This window comes from Rutilus rutilus (genome assembly GCF_951802725.1).
Source record: "Rutilus rutilus genome assembly, chromosome: 25".
Taxonomy (NCBI): Eukaryota; Metazoa; Chordata; class Actinopteri; order Cypriniformes; family Leuciscidae; genus Rutilus; species Rutilus rutilus.
Window position 1 is genome coordinate 25365445 of NC_140229.1, and position 16349 is coordinate 25381793.

Consider the following 16349-nt stretch of genomic DNA (forward strand, 5'->3'; position numbering starts at 1 on the left):
AAAAAAAAAAAAAAAAAAAAACGATATTTGAATCATGTAGTAGAGCTACAGAGACTTGGTGAATTGATGGCAAAGTGCACTGAAGCTGTTTAAGTGGCACGTGGTGGCCCAACACCTTACCATGAAACTTTATCTTGTTCTTTTTTCTTTTCTTTTTTTTTGTCTCCAATCTCTGTTTATACATAATCAAGTATTAAATATAATAATTAACCCAAATGTTTGTTTTGAGAAAAAAATATTCTGTAGGTTTTTGCCTGTGCTATCTTGGCTCCCCCTCCCTAGAATGATACAGCACTTTCAAATCACTTTTAGTTCCTGTTTCCTGGAGATGTAGGCTGGCATTACATTGATTTTAACTCTTTCCATCCTGTTAGGACTTTATAATATTTCACGTTGTACTGATGATGTATATCAGACAATTAATTTTAGATTAATTAAAACAAAATGCCTTTAAGTATTCTGCTTTTACAAAATAAATTATGTGGTAAAGCAATTAATTCAATATGCATTTAAATGTGTTCCCAGTATTGTGTGTAAAATTGAAAGTGAAAGTGAAAAAGGAACAGTAGGCTATATAAACACAATCCAACGGGCTCCATTGACTTTGCATTGCGAGACGCTGCCTCCTTGTCATTTATGACTTATAACAAAAGACAGAAAAATGCCTAAAAGCTGCTGTGTGACAAGGTGTACAGCAAACAAGCTAAAAAAAAATGTATAAGCTTCCGAACCGTAAAAGCCAGCCTTTAAGGAGACAAAAGTGGATACAGGCAATAAGACGTGAAGCATCAGGAGGAAGAATGGGTATTAAATTGTGGGATCCTGACACTCAGTATGTCTACGTGTGCAGTAAACATTTTGTCACTGGTAAGTCAAATATCCAAATGTCAGTTTTATATATTATATTTATGTAAGCTAAGCTGTAGCATTTTTTAAAATATCATGTCGCGTTCCAGTGGGCGTAGTTCTCAGAGTAGTTTGAGAACTAGTTGCGCTCTGTCTCAGTTGATCCACTTTTATGTCCCCAACCGTTTTTTGGGGTCGACAGCTTATAAAAATGTATTTCTGGGTTATTTAGCTTGTTTGCTGTACACCTTGTCACATAGCAGCTTTTAGACATTGTTTTGTTTTTTAGTCATAAAAAATGACTTTTTTAGTCATAAAATGACAAGGAGGCAGCCTCTCACAATGCAAAGTCAATGGAGACTGTTGATTTGTTTTCCCCCCCGGTGTGGGCGTAGCCTAAATACACTCTGTCTCTATATTGTTTACCAACATAATGTACTGTTTTAAAGATTTCAGTAAGAGCTTATTCTTTTTATATTGCCAAACACACTAAGTCCTTGGCTAAATAAATATCTAAATAAAGGTGTGACCAAATGAGACTTGAATGTGCGATATATGACAAATCAGCAGTTCTCTTTGTGTTCGAGATCTCTTTCAGTTCTCTTTGTGTTCGAGATCCACCTATGGGAAGGGCATCCGCACCTGACCTCTGCAAAAGCATCCAATTGCACCAAGTCTGGCCTGACAAACAGAAGCACGTGTCCAAAGCCCGGTAAGGGACCCGCCCCTTACCAAGTGTATAAAAAACTAACACGCGCTATCTTACCTCAGTTGTTATTCGCTTCTTGCGACCTCTTTGCTTCGCAGCTCTACGGTTTTCGCTGACTTCACCACAGTCAACAGGAGGAAATATCTGTTTCGATCAGCCTCCGCCAGGCGTGATTGTCAGATGGTTAAGGTTAGTTGTGATATATTTCTGGTTGCAAGCCACCCACGGTCGCTATCTGGATTTGCTCAGGCTGCCCGCCTGTTTTCTTAGCTTTCACCTCTCCCATGGATCACAAGCTCTCCGGTCCCGCTAACGCGTCAGACTCGCAGTCGCGTGCATGCCCTGCCGCCTGCGGTTCACTCATTGCCGCGAGGGATACCCATCCTTTTTGCGTGGTATGCATGGGATTGAAGCATGCGGAAGAAGCGCTTTCACTTCCTGAGAACTGCAGCCATTGCCTCACTCTGCCTAGGAAGCTTCTTCGACGTAGACTTAAGGTTGCGTCCACCCAAAACACGGACGAACAATACGACTCGGATGTTGGAGTAGGTGAAAGCGTTGCAGCTCCGGGGACCTCCAAGTCTGCTCTCAGTTGGGCTGACCTGTCTAACGAGGGCTTACTCGAGGAAATCCTTCCCGGTATTTCCTCGCTCGACTATGAGCCACCCGGCTCAGGCGAGGACGAGGACCCCGCTATACTTGATGGCTCGGACGACGAGGAAACCATCCCGTCCGCCCAAGCTCCCCCGGTTAGCGGCTCGGCTACACTGCCGCACGCGGTCCTTCTCGAGGTGTGTGAGTGAGCGGCCGCTCGTCTCGGCATTGAATGGCCGGCCCTCCAGAATGCCGCCGACCAAGAGAGGGATGTGTATGATGGCAAACTCCTAGGCCCCCCTCCCAGTCCTAGGAAGCAGCTCATGCCTGTCCTCCCCGCGTGCGCTAAGCACATGCGTCACTATTGGAGAGACCCGCTAGATCTCAAGCACGGTTTGGCGGGTCTGGAGGTTAAGGATATGGCAGCGTGTGGCATGGGCGACCCTCCCACCATCGAGCCCTCGATTGCCAGACACCTTAACCACTCGCAGGGAGGGTTACTGGCCCCTCTTAAGCCAGTCCTTCCTAATAAAGTACAAGGCCTCAGCCCTCGCGGTACGGGCTCTAAATGTTTCCTCCCTCCTCTTGGCCTACCAGGCTGAGCTTTTGGAGGACATGAGTTCACATTTGGAGAAAGGCGTGTCATCGCCGACGCTGTGGAATGAGATCGTTACCGTGAACGACCTGGTCCTTCGCAACACCCGCCAGGCTGTTCAGGCCGGCGGACGTTCTATGGCCCTGTCTGTTGTGGGTGAACGCGCCCTCTGGCTCAATCTCTCTGGTCTGCCCGACAGCGAGAAAAGACGCATAGCAGGAGCCCCAGTGGAACCAGGCCAGGCTCTTTTTGACCCTGCTGTTGCCCTTATGCAACAGCGGTGCGATGATAAGAAGAAGGAGGATGAGGCGTTTAAACTGTGCCTGCCTAGTAAGGCCACTCCACATCAGCCCCCCTCACGGCCCCCTCAGGCCCCGGCCACGGGACGGCCGTACCATAACACAGCCAGACCCAAGGCTCACAGCAGGCAACCCAGCCAGCAGCCTAGCCAGCAGCCCAACCATCCTCCTAAGCCCTGGGGTAAAATGTCTTTCGCTGCGGCCGCAGCCAAAAAGCCCACCAACTCTACCCCGTCGGACGGGAAGAGGAAGCGGCCTACCTGATGTTCAGCTCCAGGGGCTTCTCGGTCCAGGTTTTCGGGCGACCAGCCCATTGGACACAAGTTTGAGTTCTTCCCCCTCTTCACCCAAGAAGAGGAAGTTCTCAACTCGAGGGCCCCTTTTCCCTAGTTCGGGTGCCCAACCTCAGTTCAACATGGACATGCCACAAGTTCAGGTGTGGTCCATAAAAAATTTCCCCTCCCAGCTTCCAGTTTTCGAACTGGAGGGAAATTCACTGTCGAAAAGTGCCCTACCACTGTTGAAAAGTGCTCAACCACGGTCATTTCACAGTTTAAACAAACCACCTCTCACACATTCAATAAAGGTTCAAACCCCTGTGTGTGTTTCAAATATAAAAAAAAAACAAAAACAACAAAAATATCAAACACTGAGAGCAAAAGCTCTGCCGAGTGCTGTTGTTTGTCAGAAATCCTACATGTCGCCCCTAAGTTGTCCACTAGATGGCGCCATTGTATCACAAATGAACGATCCGGTTGTATTGCCAGCCCTAGGCAACTCTCCGGTGAGGGTGGCTTCTCTCACGGCACACGTGACAGCCTGGCAGTCTGTGTCGTCTCCAGAATGGGTGATTCGCACCATAATGAAGGGCTACAGACTTCAGTTTGCCAGAAAACCTCCACGTTTCAGCAGAGTTATCTTTTCTCACACAGAAGAAAGCTCCGCTCACATTCTGAAAAACGAGATCTCTTCTCTTCTCAAGAAGGGGGCGGTGCAAGTGGTGCCTCCGCATCAATGTCACCAGGGTTTTTACTCCCGTTATTTCCTGATTCCAAAGAAGGACGGTTCACTTCGTCCTATTCTGGATCTCAGAGTGTTGAACAAACATTTAAGGAAATACAATTTCAGAATGTTAACCCACAACGTTCTCTCTCGTGCAGTAAAACAGAACGATTGGTTCACATCGATCGATCTGAAAGATGCTTTTTTCCACATAAGCATTTATCCTCCACACAGGAAGTTTCTTCGTTTCGCCTTCCAAGGCATATGTTACGAGTTCACAGTACTTCCATTTGGTCTAGCACTCTAGCCTCCATTTGGTCTAGCCCAAGAGTGTTCTGTCTGTGTGTGTTCTGTCAGGGTTAGCGCCGCTGAGATTAGCGGGGCTCAAAATCCTGACTTACATAGACGATTGGTTGATTATAGCCGATTCGAGAGAGACTGTCATGCAAAACACTGCTCGTGTAATTGCTCACATCACAGCGCTCGGCTTCAAAGTGAACGTGAGCAAGAGCAATTTCACTCCCGAGCAGAGAGTTATTTTTCTGGGTCTGGAGCTGAATTCGGTTACAATGCGCGCACGTCTCTCACAAGAGCGCGTTCTCTCCTTAATGAATTGCCTCTCACAATTCAGAAAAGGAGCGAGAGTACATTATCGCGCATGTCTCAGGCTACAGGGTCTTATGGCTGCGGCTATACACGTCCTGCCTTTGGGCCTTCTGAGAATGAGGGCTTTCATGAAGTGGGTTTTATCTCTTCATCTCAGCCCTTTACGCGATCTCCGCCGCTCTGTCACAGTGACGCGCTCGTGCACAGTAGCGCTGCGCCACTGGAGAAACGCGGAGTTTTACGCGCATGGGACCCCTCTCGGGGCGATTATACTGCGGAAAGTAGTAATGACAGACGCGTCCTTAACAGGATGGAGAGGGCAGAACAGTGAATGGTGTGTGGCCAAGCACACTTCACTCAGCCCATATAAATTATTTAGAGCTCCTCACTGTGTGGAAAGCTCTGAATCACTTTCTGCCCCGCTTGCAGGGGCATCATGTGCTGGTGCACTGCGACAACACGACAGCTGTAGCATATTCAACCGCCAGGGGGGGATGCGCTCCTCCAAGCTGCATGCTCTCGCTCACAGGCTGTTAGTATGGAGTAGGCGGCACTTTCTGTCGTTACGGGCGACCCATGTCCTAGGCATACTGAACAGGGGCGCAGACCTCTTGTCAAGGGGAAACCCTCTCTACAGGGACTGGCGCCTCCACCCTCTGATTGTGGGGCTACTGTGGAGGAGGTTCAGCCAGGCAACTGTAGATCTCTTCGCCTCGTGCGAAAACGCCCATTGTCCTACGTTCTTCTCGCTACGGGACGAGGACGCCCCCCTCGGCGTGGACGCACTGGCCCATCCGTGGCCCAACGTGCTGCTCTACGCATTTCCTCCCCTTTGCCTCATAACGCCCAGGGTGAGGGAACGGAGCTTGACCATGATTTTGATAGCTCCCAGGTGGCCCAGGGCACCGTGGCTCTCAGAGATTATCCCTCTGCTGTATGCCCAGCCGTGGCCCCTCCCACTTCGCACAGACCTTCTGTCCCAAGCGAATGGGGAAATCTACCACCCGCACCCAGACAGGGTGGCCCTCTGGGCTTGGCCTGTGAGAGCAGGAGCATGCTTTCTGCAGGACTTTATGGATAAGGGAAGATCCTTTGCCACTAATAAGGTCATGTGGGGTTCGACAGCGCTACGGTGGGGCAACATCCTCTTATTTGTAGATTTATGAAGGGCGCTGGTCTCTTCCAGTCCCCAGGTGAGTAGTTCCTGAGTGGGACCTCTCCATGGTGCTGGAGGCAATGTCTCAACAGCCGTTTGAGCCCCTGGGAAGTATTTCCCTGAAGAATTTGTCTTTCAAGACAGCTCTGCTCCTGGCCTTGGCATCTGCCAAGCGTGTCAGTGATTTCCATGCACTTTCTGTTCATCCCTCGTGCACTAAATTCTCTCTCAGTGGAGATAAGGTTTTTCTCAGGCCCAACCCGGCCTTTATGCCAAAATGCTTCCCTGCATTCACGTGTGAGGTGATTGAGCTTTCTGCGTTTCACCCAGCTCCTTTCTCCTCCACAGAGGATCAGAGGTTGAATGCTTTGTGTCCTGTTCGTGCCCTGCGGGTGTACTTAGACAGGACCAGCTCGTTTCAAAAAAGCGACCAGCTTTTCATGTCTTGGGGCCCCCCGTACTCAGGGAACCCCATTTCCAAGCAACGCCTTTCTCATTGGCTTGTGGAAGCTATATCTTTGGCATATGAATCTAAGGGAGTGCAGCCGCCTGAGGGCATCAGAGCTCACTCCACTAGAGGTATGGCTGCCTCTTGGGCTCTGTTTAAGGAGTCTCTTTGCAGGACATATGTGCCGCTGCAAGCTGGGCCTCTCCCCATACGTTTGTCAGATACTACCGGCTCGATGTCACCAGAAGTCCAGTAGCTCGTTCTGTCTTGGGTGTTGGCTCTTTGTAGCTTTGTGCTCTTAGGCCCTCTACCCCTAATTTAGCCTGGGCTGCTTAGTCCAGTAATTTTAAATTCACTAAGCATGTTTCTAACCTGCACCTGGCACCATTTACTCACCATTATGAGTGTGGTCAGGTTTATTCATGAATGCATGTTACCACATGTTACTCTTTGTTGCTATGTGTCTTCCTCACTGTGTGTGGTGGGTTCCTCGTGACGTGTCATGCACCGCCTTTCCAGGTGACCGTCCTCTGGCTTCAGGGCCTCATTGTAGTGTATTGGGCAATCGGGGAGCTGACCATATCTCCCATAGGTGGATCTCGAACACGAGATGATGAAAAAGAACAATAGGTTACTGTTCGTAACTCCGGTTCTCTGAAACATCGAGTGGAGAGATCCACCAAGTTTGCCCCGCTTGCTGCACGAGAAGCGAATATGCTCACTGAGGTAAGATAGCGCGTGTTAGTGTTTTATACACTTGGTAAGGGGCGGGTCCCTTACCGGGCATTGGACACGCGCTTCTGTCTGTCAGGCCAGACTTGGTGCAATTGGATGCTTCTGCAGAGGTCAGGTGCGGATGCCCTTCCCATAGGTGGATCTCTCCACTCGATGTTTCAGAGAACCGGGGTTACGAACAGTAACCTGTTGTTTTTCTGAAGTTCCTTTCTTCAAAGTATTTTGTTTCTTGTACTTGCATAGACAAAAAGAAGTGCTAAAGAAACGCCTAGAAGAGTTCTCTGTGAGTAATCCAGATGTAAAAGACATCAGGATCCTTGTAGCTGGACAAGTTGGAGGAGGGAAGTCCAGTTTTATTAATTCTGTCAACAGCGTTTTCCAAGGACGGATCACAAGTAGTGCAATAGCTTATTCAAGTAGTAGCACTACTATTCACGGTTGTACAAAAAAAGTAAGTATTATTTTTTAAATAATATTGCACATATATAATATGGAAGGCATTTTCTGCCAAATTTAAATAAATAAATGAAATAATTAAAATTAAAATTAAAACCAGATTAACGATTTCATTACAGCAAACTGTACGCAAAATATGTGACAAAATTGAGAATGAAATTAAATGATTTCATTTTCACGGTGACAGTGCATCATCCCTGTAAAATTGAAAAATAAAATGCAATTGGTGATTTCACATTTCATTTTCACTACAGTCTCGAGGCAAGACTGCCAATATTAAAATGAAAAGCCAAACGTGAAAAAGGAACTACAAATACAGTTTTTACAAAGCTCTTTATTAACGCTCACGCAATAATAGTGACACAATTCAAATTCAAATGTAAATTTTATTTGTCATTTTAATTCCTCTTTTATTTCAGTTTTCATTTTCGTTTTCATTTTCAAAGACGATCTGCATGCAAATTCTATGTTAAGAGTGGGTGTGGCTTATTCAAGTAACGGCGCTAGAGACATGCCTTCTGTAAAGCGAAGTCGTTGACGTCCCGTGTGCATGAGTTGAATGTGTGAAACGAAATTATTTAAATGTGATTATATTGTAATCGAGACGACGAGATATGGCAAAATCTGTTAGTGAGCTTTTGCGGGAAGCTGCCGCAGCATTAGAACGTGGAAACAACCAGCCTGACCAGCATGCGTCAAACCCTCGGCCCACTGCAGTTCCTCGGCCTGAGTCGCGGGCATCTTCAGTTGCCAGAGAAACTGTTCAGAGTAGGTATCCGGTAGGCCATGTTAGTTATGATGTTAGACTAGACCATAATCGATGAGGTTCATTCATGTATTAGGCTGTTTTGGAAATTCAACTATTTGGGTGTACAAAAGTCTTAGTAACACAATTTCTAAAACAATTATAGCCAGTATATATTTCCTTCCGCTGGAAAAAAATAGTCCCTGACCATAAACAGCAACAGAAGAAGTTACATTATTTCTCCATTAGATGGAGACAAAGACTGTCTTAATGAGTGAGTCAGTCAGTAGAGAAGACTTTTGAAATGACTCAAACCTGATCACGGAGAAGAAAGATGCAACTGACATGACTATAGGCTCTGACAACCCCTTAACTGTTAAAAGTTCAAGATATCACACCGGACATTCAACCAGATTTTTTATTATGAATATAGGACTGACCTGAAGGAAAATGCTATATCTAGCCTACTGTAAATGCAGTTACACTCGCTTTTTTTCTTTTCTTTTGGCTTTTAGTGATTTTACTTCATGAAAGTTGCATAGATACATATTTTTCGGGTTTAATATTTGTATTGCGTGGTAACCGTTTTATAAAAGCAATAAGGTACTCTAGGCTAGTGCTGTATCTGAATAAGTCACGGCTGAAGGCACGACGCGAATATGAAACATTGGCCGAGGTCCTCGGTTAAAGCTAGCGGGTATTAATGTCTGGCTATAATTGTTGTAGAAACAGCCTAATACATGAATGAACCTCATCGATTATGGTCTAGTCTAACATCATAACTAACATGGCCTACCGGATACCTACTCTGAACAGTTTCTCTGGCAACTGAAGATGCCCGCGACTCAGGCCGAGGAACTGCAGTGGGCCGAGGGTTTGACGCATGCTGGTCAGGCTGGTTGTTTCCACGTTCTAATGCTGCGGCAGCTTCCCGCAAAAGCTCACTAACAGATTTCGCCATATCTCGTTGTCTCAATTACAATATAATCACATAATTTCGTTTCACACATTCAACTCATGCACACGGGACGTTGACGACTTCGCTTTACAGAAGGCGTGTCTCTAGCACCGTTTCTTGAATAAGCCACACCCACTCATTAACATAGAATTTGCATGCAGATCATCTTTGAAAATGAAAACGAAAATGAAAACTGTGAAATAAAAGAGGAATTAAAATGACAACTAAAATTTACATTTGAATTTGAATTGTGTCACTATTATTGCGTGAGCGTTAATAAAGAGCTTTGTAAAAACTGTATTTGTAGTTTCTTTTTCACGTTTGGCTTTTCATTTTAATATTGGCAGTCTTGCCTCGAGACTGTAGTGAAAATGAAATGTGAAATCACCAATTGCATTTTATTTTTCAATTTGACAGGGATGATGCACTGTCACCATGAAAATGAAATCATTTAATTTCATTCTCAATTTTGTCACATATTTTGCGTACAGTTTGCTGTAATGAAATCGTTAATCTGGTTTTACTTTTCATTTTAATCATTTTATTTATTTATTTAAATTTGGCAGAAAATGCCTTCCATACTATTACAGTAAAAAAAAAAAAAAAAAAACCATACAATGTAACAAGTTTTTATTTTCTCAGTGAAATAAAAATCTCTAGTTGACCCATAGTTGTCACAATTATGTTTCTGTTGACTTTTAGTTTGATACTTTGATAATTCTGTTTCCGTTTGTCCCTGTTTCATTGAACTTTGACATGTTATAATGGAAGTCATGAGGGTTATTTTAGAGCTCTGACATGCAAGCATCAGCTCCCTCTCACCCTTCACATTCCAGAGCACAGGGGGATTGCTGGGGACAGTGGAAGTGAGAAAAAAAAGGTTTTCCAATAATGAAATTAAAATTGAACAGAACATATCATGAGGATGAAACATACGCACACACACAGACACACACACGCACACACACGCACACACACACACACACACAAACAAACATATATTTCACAAGATGTCACACTGAAGACAAGGAAGTATTGTTGCGCTCAGATGAAGGCTAGTTGTAAGTACAGGTGCGTGAAAACCAATGAAATATAGTAGAGACTGTAGAAGGTTCGCACTCTGAAAAAACTAGACAAAGTCTTTAGCAAAAATAATCAATTATTTTTGATCAATTATTAGCAAGAGCAGACGTTTCAGCCATCCAGCTATTCTCAATGCTCATAATGAATCAACAACAGACATGCAGTCAATTAATACCCAATAGTTAATCAGGAAACAATTAACAGGTGCAGAGGGAGGGGCTTCAGCCCAGACCCAGAGAACAAATAGAAACACAATTCTTTTTATAGACAAGATTTCACACTACCTACAGTTGAAAAAGTTGAATAAACATTCTGTTCTTTTAAAAGAATAGAAATGAAATGATTATATCGTTCAATTTAAAAATGAACACCTTTTCTAAATTTACTTATCAAATTATTTTAGTTTTAGATAAACAAAAATAAAAATACATCATTTTACATTTTTAGAGAGTTGAAGAAGCAGCTCCTAACACATAGATGTCCATACAACGTATGAATGGGTTTACAAAAATGCAATGAGTTTTAAAGAGTGTTTCCCTCTCACAGCACCGTCTGTCAGTCTCTGAGCCAGAGGGGAGTGTGTGTTCAGCGATCAGGATGAGACATTTTGAATGTTTTGTTGAATTTATTTTTAGATTTATAAAGTATAATCTTAAAAGTTATTTATAGTTAAAAGTTTAAATTAGATCTTTTAAAAATAAAAGATGTTTTAAATTAAATTCATTGAATTATTTAAAGTCTTAATAAAAACAAATATTCTACATCGATGGTCTGTGGAAAAACTTAACTTGAACTTAAAGTATGTTTTATTTATCAGGGGTATGTAAAATAATTCGAAATTTGAAGTGTCACAAGTCATCTCAGACATGTGAAATGTTCAATAATTCCTTAAGTTGTATCTGTGAGAAAATCACCACATAGGCCTATCTTCAGAGAGAGAGAGAGAGAGAGAGAGAGAGAGAGAGAGAGAGAGAGCGAGCAACAATGAAAACATTTAGAAACTGTGAAGCCTCAGGCTGTCCCCAGCTGCTTATAAGGTACTTCTAATCGCCAGCGTATCTTCAGTGAAATACGTTACTTGACAATAATGTTAGCTTCAGGATATAGGGTGACAGACCAGATGAGCCTCTGTGCATCATGTCACAGCATATGTAATGTAAGTCTGCTAACGCCTTTTCCAGAGCGAAAGTTTTGTTCACGCTAAATTTATTTCACATTATAATCGTAAAAGATTAATGATCTTTTAAAATGAAAATACTGTTTAAATTAAACCTTTAAAGTTTTAATACATTCGTATTTTCTATTTATCCTTTAGAAGATTACTGTAATAATTTTGTTTAACGGTGACCTAAAGTAACATTTTTATTAAACAACGTCTGTTCAAAAACTTTAGATTGTTGAACATTTTAAAGAAAAAACTGTACTTAGTCGTCTTAAATCTCATTTATATGAAAAGATTTAATCAGCATTTTTGTCCATGTTGGGTTTAAATTTTTATGGGAGGCTTTCCATAGCAATAATGATTTCTGTACTGTAACTGCATATTATATCCCGTACACCTAAACCCGACCATCACAGAAAACTGCACAGAAAACTGTGAGGGCGCTGTCTGTGCAAACTGCGATCTAATGCCCCTGAGAACGCTCCGCTCCCGCATGAGCCTGTTCGATGAATCAGGCCAGGCTCGCACTCCCCGTGGGTCAGGTCCCGCGTCTGTCAAGGCAGTGCGACGCCTGCACACATGGGGATTGCAAATGGAGCTGGCAGATGATGTTGAGACGGCTTCAGCCCTTTCTCAGCATTCAGCAGCCATCTCCATTGGTCCCATGCACGGGTCGGAAGCCCGCTCTGCGGCTTCTTCCACCCTTGACGAGAAATATTACCTAGTAGAATATCTAGACACCTGGTAAGGTCTTCAAAATATATCTCAGTGGGTCCTGTGCACAGTGGAAAAGGGGTACAGAATTCAGTTCGAGTATCGTCCACCGAAATTCAGCTGGGTTGTGCACACGCTTGTCAGACCCGAGCAGGGTCGGGTCATGGAAGAAGAAGTTCAGTCCCTTTTAGCAAAGGAAGCCATGGAGCAGGTTCCTCCACAAGAGAAGGAAGCCGGGTTCTACAGCCAGGACTTCATAGTTACCAAAAAGGATGGGGGATTATGTCCTATAATAGATCTCAGGGTATTGAACCATTCTCTGAGGAGATTCAGGTTCAAAATGCTAAGCATACCTATTATCGTGAGTCAGATCAGGTCTGAGGACTGGTTTGTCATGATAGACCTAAAAGACGCGTACTTCCACATATCCATCCTTCCCCAGCACAGGAAGTTTCTGAGGTTCGCTTTCGGGGGAAAAGCGTATCAATTCATAGATGCCACCTACGTCACTACCAAATAGAACGCTGCCATATTTACGACCGATCTCGCCCGGTATGGCCGCCCAAACTGCCCATTTGAATGAGAGAGAGAGACAGAGAAAATGGCTCTGATCCTTATTTTTTACCCCCAGTTTTCTTTTGTCCATTATTATCTGCCCCAGACTTGCCCCAATTGGCCTTCCATGATATATATAGAAATACTTAAGTCATAGAGACTTAACGCGTTCATGAGAGTCGGGGCGATGTCATGAATGAATCTATGAATCTAATCCGAAGATCATAAAAGACTGCCATATCTGTCCGAAAGAACAGATGTTCAATTATAGAGAAGGTTTAATATACACACATATCAAAATGAATGAATCTTTCGAGTCAAATTTTTTTGATGATTCACTCACGATTCGACTGCGATTAAAAGCTATCAAGAGGTAAAGCTAATCAGTGATTATAATATAACGACTTAAATTGCAGTTTGTTCGTCACATAAAGCTATCATATGAATAAATAACTATATTAATATAACGGATGAGTCGTATTAGATCACTTTTATGATACTTTTGTGATATTTTTTGTCTTTTATTATTATAATTTTTTTGCGTGACAGCCCCCAGTAGGCTACGTTACTCATTCACTTTCATTACATCGACAAGAAGAGTCTCCATTACATATTCAAAAATGTCCCTTTGTCTTCCACGGAAAGTAACCTTAAGGATTTGCACATGAAGGTGAGTAAATGACGGCAGAACTATCATTTTTGGAAGAACTAGTCCTATAATATGCATTTCAAGGCTGAGATTATGCATCGTCTGCAGAGCTAACTTTACTTTCACAAAATAACATCTAAAGTGCATGTGACGAAGACAATAATCTCTATGAACTTCATAAAACTATTTATTAGATTTAGATTATTTTAAATAAATTATTCTCTCTTCTATCCTTTTCTTTTGGTATAGAATAAAATACCAGTTCGGGGTTCCTCTTTCGCCTGTTGTTGCAGCCAACTGCACAACATATTGCAGGCATTACTGAGACCGTCGGTCGTAAAGATGGCGGCGCAAAGCTACAGTGACGTCATGTGACCCGAACGAATACAGAGTTCTTCCATTCGGCCTGGCACTGTCACCTCGCACCTTCACGAAATACATGGATACCACTCTAGTTCCACTGAGACTTTAGGGAATCTCAACTACATCGACGACTGGCTCATTCTGGCACAGTCAGAGGAGATGGTGGTTCAACATCAAGATGTTGTTCTGAACCATCTGAGGTGCTTAGGGTTCAGACTCAATGTCAAGAAGAGTTCACTAATTCCTCTACAGAGAGCTATTTTCCTGGGGGTAGTGTGGGAATCAGTTACGATGTGGGCACAGTTGTGTCCTGCTCATATAAACACCATCTTGACCACAGTAATGAGTATCAAGCTAGGCCAGGCCATTACTGTCAAACATTTTCAAAGGGTTCTGGGTCTTCTAGCAGCAGCGTCTAACGTAATACCTGTTTTGGCCTGCTGTATATGAGGGCCCTGCAGTGGTGGCTCAGGAGCGGTCAGGGGAGCGGTCATGGAGGGATGTGTGCAGGCGTGGCCGAGGCAACGTCTGTACGCATTTCCCCCGATCGCTCTGCTCCCAGGGGTTCTAGAAAGGGTCCGGCAGCATGGGATCAGCTTGCTCCTAGTAGCCTCATACTGGCCACCCCAAGTATGGTTTTCAGACATAATAGCTCTCCTAGCAGGCCCCCCATGGCAAATTCCTATCAGGAGGGACCTTCTGTCTCAGGCCGAGGGCACAATATATCACCCTCGGCCGGAGCTGTGGAAGCTGTGGGTCTGGCTCCTAAGGGGGGACACACTCGTAAATCCTGGTCTTTCAACTGAGGATGTTGAGGCCATCTTAAACTATAGAGCCCCCTCCACAAGGAAACTGTATGCATTAAAATGGAATGTATTTGATTTATGGTGCAGAGAACATCAGTTGGACCCAGTTAACTGCCCAGTGGCTTCAGTGCTGGAGTTCCTCCAGAGTCGCTTCTCTGACGGGCTCTCCCCATCTACGCTTAAGGTCTATGTGGCGGCCATAGCTACCTTCCACACACCTCTAGGGGTGGGCACTTTTGGGAGACACCCACTAATAATACGTTTCCTTCGTGGAGCTAGGAGGATGAGGCATGTCGTCCAGACCAGGGTCCCCACGTGGGATCTGACAATGGTTCTCGAAGGGTTATCGCTGGCACCTTTCGATCCTTTGGACGAAATGTCCGAGAAATATGTAACCCTGAAGGTAGCCTTCCTGCTAGCTATTACGTCCCTAAAAAGAGTTGGGGACCTGCAGGTGCTATCTGTTGCTCCCTCTTGCCTCGAGTTCGCTCCTGGCAGACTGAGAGCCATTCTCCACCCTAGACCCGGTTATGTGCCTAAGGTGCCTACAAATGTAGCACGGTCTGTAATCTTGCAGGAATTCCATCCTCCACCGAATGTGTCGGCTGATCAAGCTAAGCTACATCTATTATGCCAGTCCAAGCTCTGGAGGTCTACGTACACAGGTCCTCGGGCTGGAGGAAGTAGGACCAGGTGCTTGTGTGTTTTGGGTCCCCTAAGAAGGGTTCTCCTGCTTCTAAACAAACTATCAGCAGATGGATAGTAGAGGCTATTTCCTCAGCTTACGAGGCGCGCAACTTGCCTTCGTCTCTTCTGATAAAAGCCCACTCAACTAGAGGAGAGAATATTTAATTTCCCTTAAAAACCAAAGATTAGGCTAAATGACACTAGTTTCCAGCGTTCCCCCCCAAAAAATACTCTATACGATTTGTATTACACTTTTTCAAAGGATAATCTTGCTTTTAAGTTTGAAAACAAATTTAAAAGCATATTTTCTGTATTCTGACACAATGTCATTAATTGGTACTTTTTCTTTTATAAAATGTACTTTTCTTATTTCTACAAAGGTTCAATTTCAATTCATTTACTAGCAAGTATAAAGTAAAAAATATGTTATATGATATGTCTGATGCAGTGTTTTTACTCCAAACAGTTCAACACACGACACCATTAAAGATGGTCAACGGCTTAGGTCAATTGGTGAATTGACAGATTCTGAGGTATTGAGGCATTGTATGTGTAAGGTAGTTTTTCAGATTTCCCCAAAATCAAATACTGTATTACACTTTTCAAAGGATAATCTAGCTTTAAAGTTAGAATAAAAAGTTAAAACCAAACATATCTTCATACCTGTTGTGTTCTGACACAATGCCATTAACTGGTCCTTTTTGTTTTATAAATGTACTTTTCTTATTTCTACAAAGATTCATGCTACTTTTATCAGCCTGATAAATATGGAGTTATAACACGATGAAAACAAGAGAATCATGCTACCAAATATGCCTGACACAATGTTTTTAAGAAAAAGCAGTGGTGTAATATTGGTGTAATCTTTGCAAGGTCTCAATCCACAAACGCAAAACTTTTTTGGGTGAAAACTTGGGTGATCCAACTTGAAAACTTGGGTGATCCAGGCATAGCTTTACTAAAAGAAAATATTATGGAAGTCATTTTCAAACTGTAATTTATTAATGTTATGCTTTAAAAAAATTGTTTGTTTGTTATTAACTAATATCTTTATTTTTTTTACTAACAATTCAACATCCAGCACAAAATTAAAGAGATGAATGAGCTAAGGATGTTCTCTGACCCCAAATAAACAGCTAATGGAATGTTCACAATCTACAATATACAGTTAGATATTCTCC

The 16349-nt window shown here is 43.5% G+C and overlaps 1 protein-coding gene across 1 annotated transcript in view; it reads left to right on the forward strand.

The window, feature by feature from the left end:
- The first annotated feature begins 644 nt into the window (after nt 1-644).
- LOC311285180 (interferon-induced protein 44-like) overlaps nt 645-16349 on the forward strand; it is a 31405-nt gene continuing 15700 nt past the window's right edge. The window contains exons 1-2 of the mRNA XM_084400703.1: nt 645-867; nt 7234-7441. The gene's annotated coding sequence lies outside the window, so the exon portion shown is untranslated. The remainder of the gene's footprint in view (nt 868-7233; nt 7442-16349) is intronic.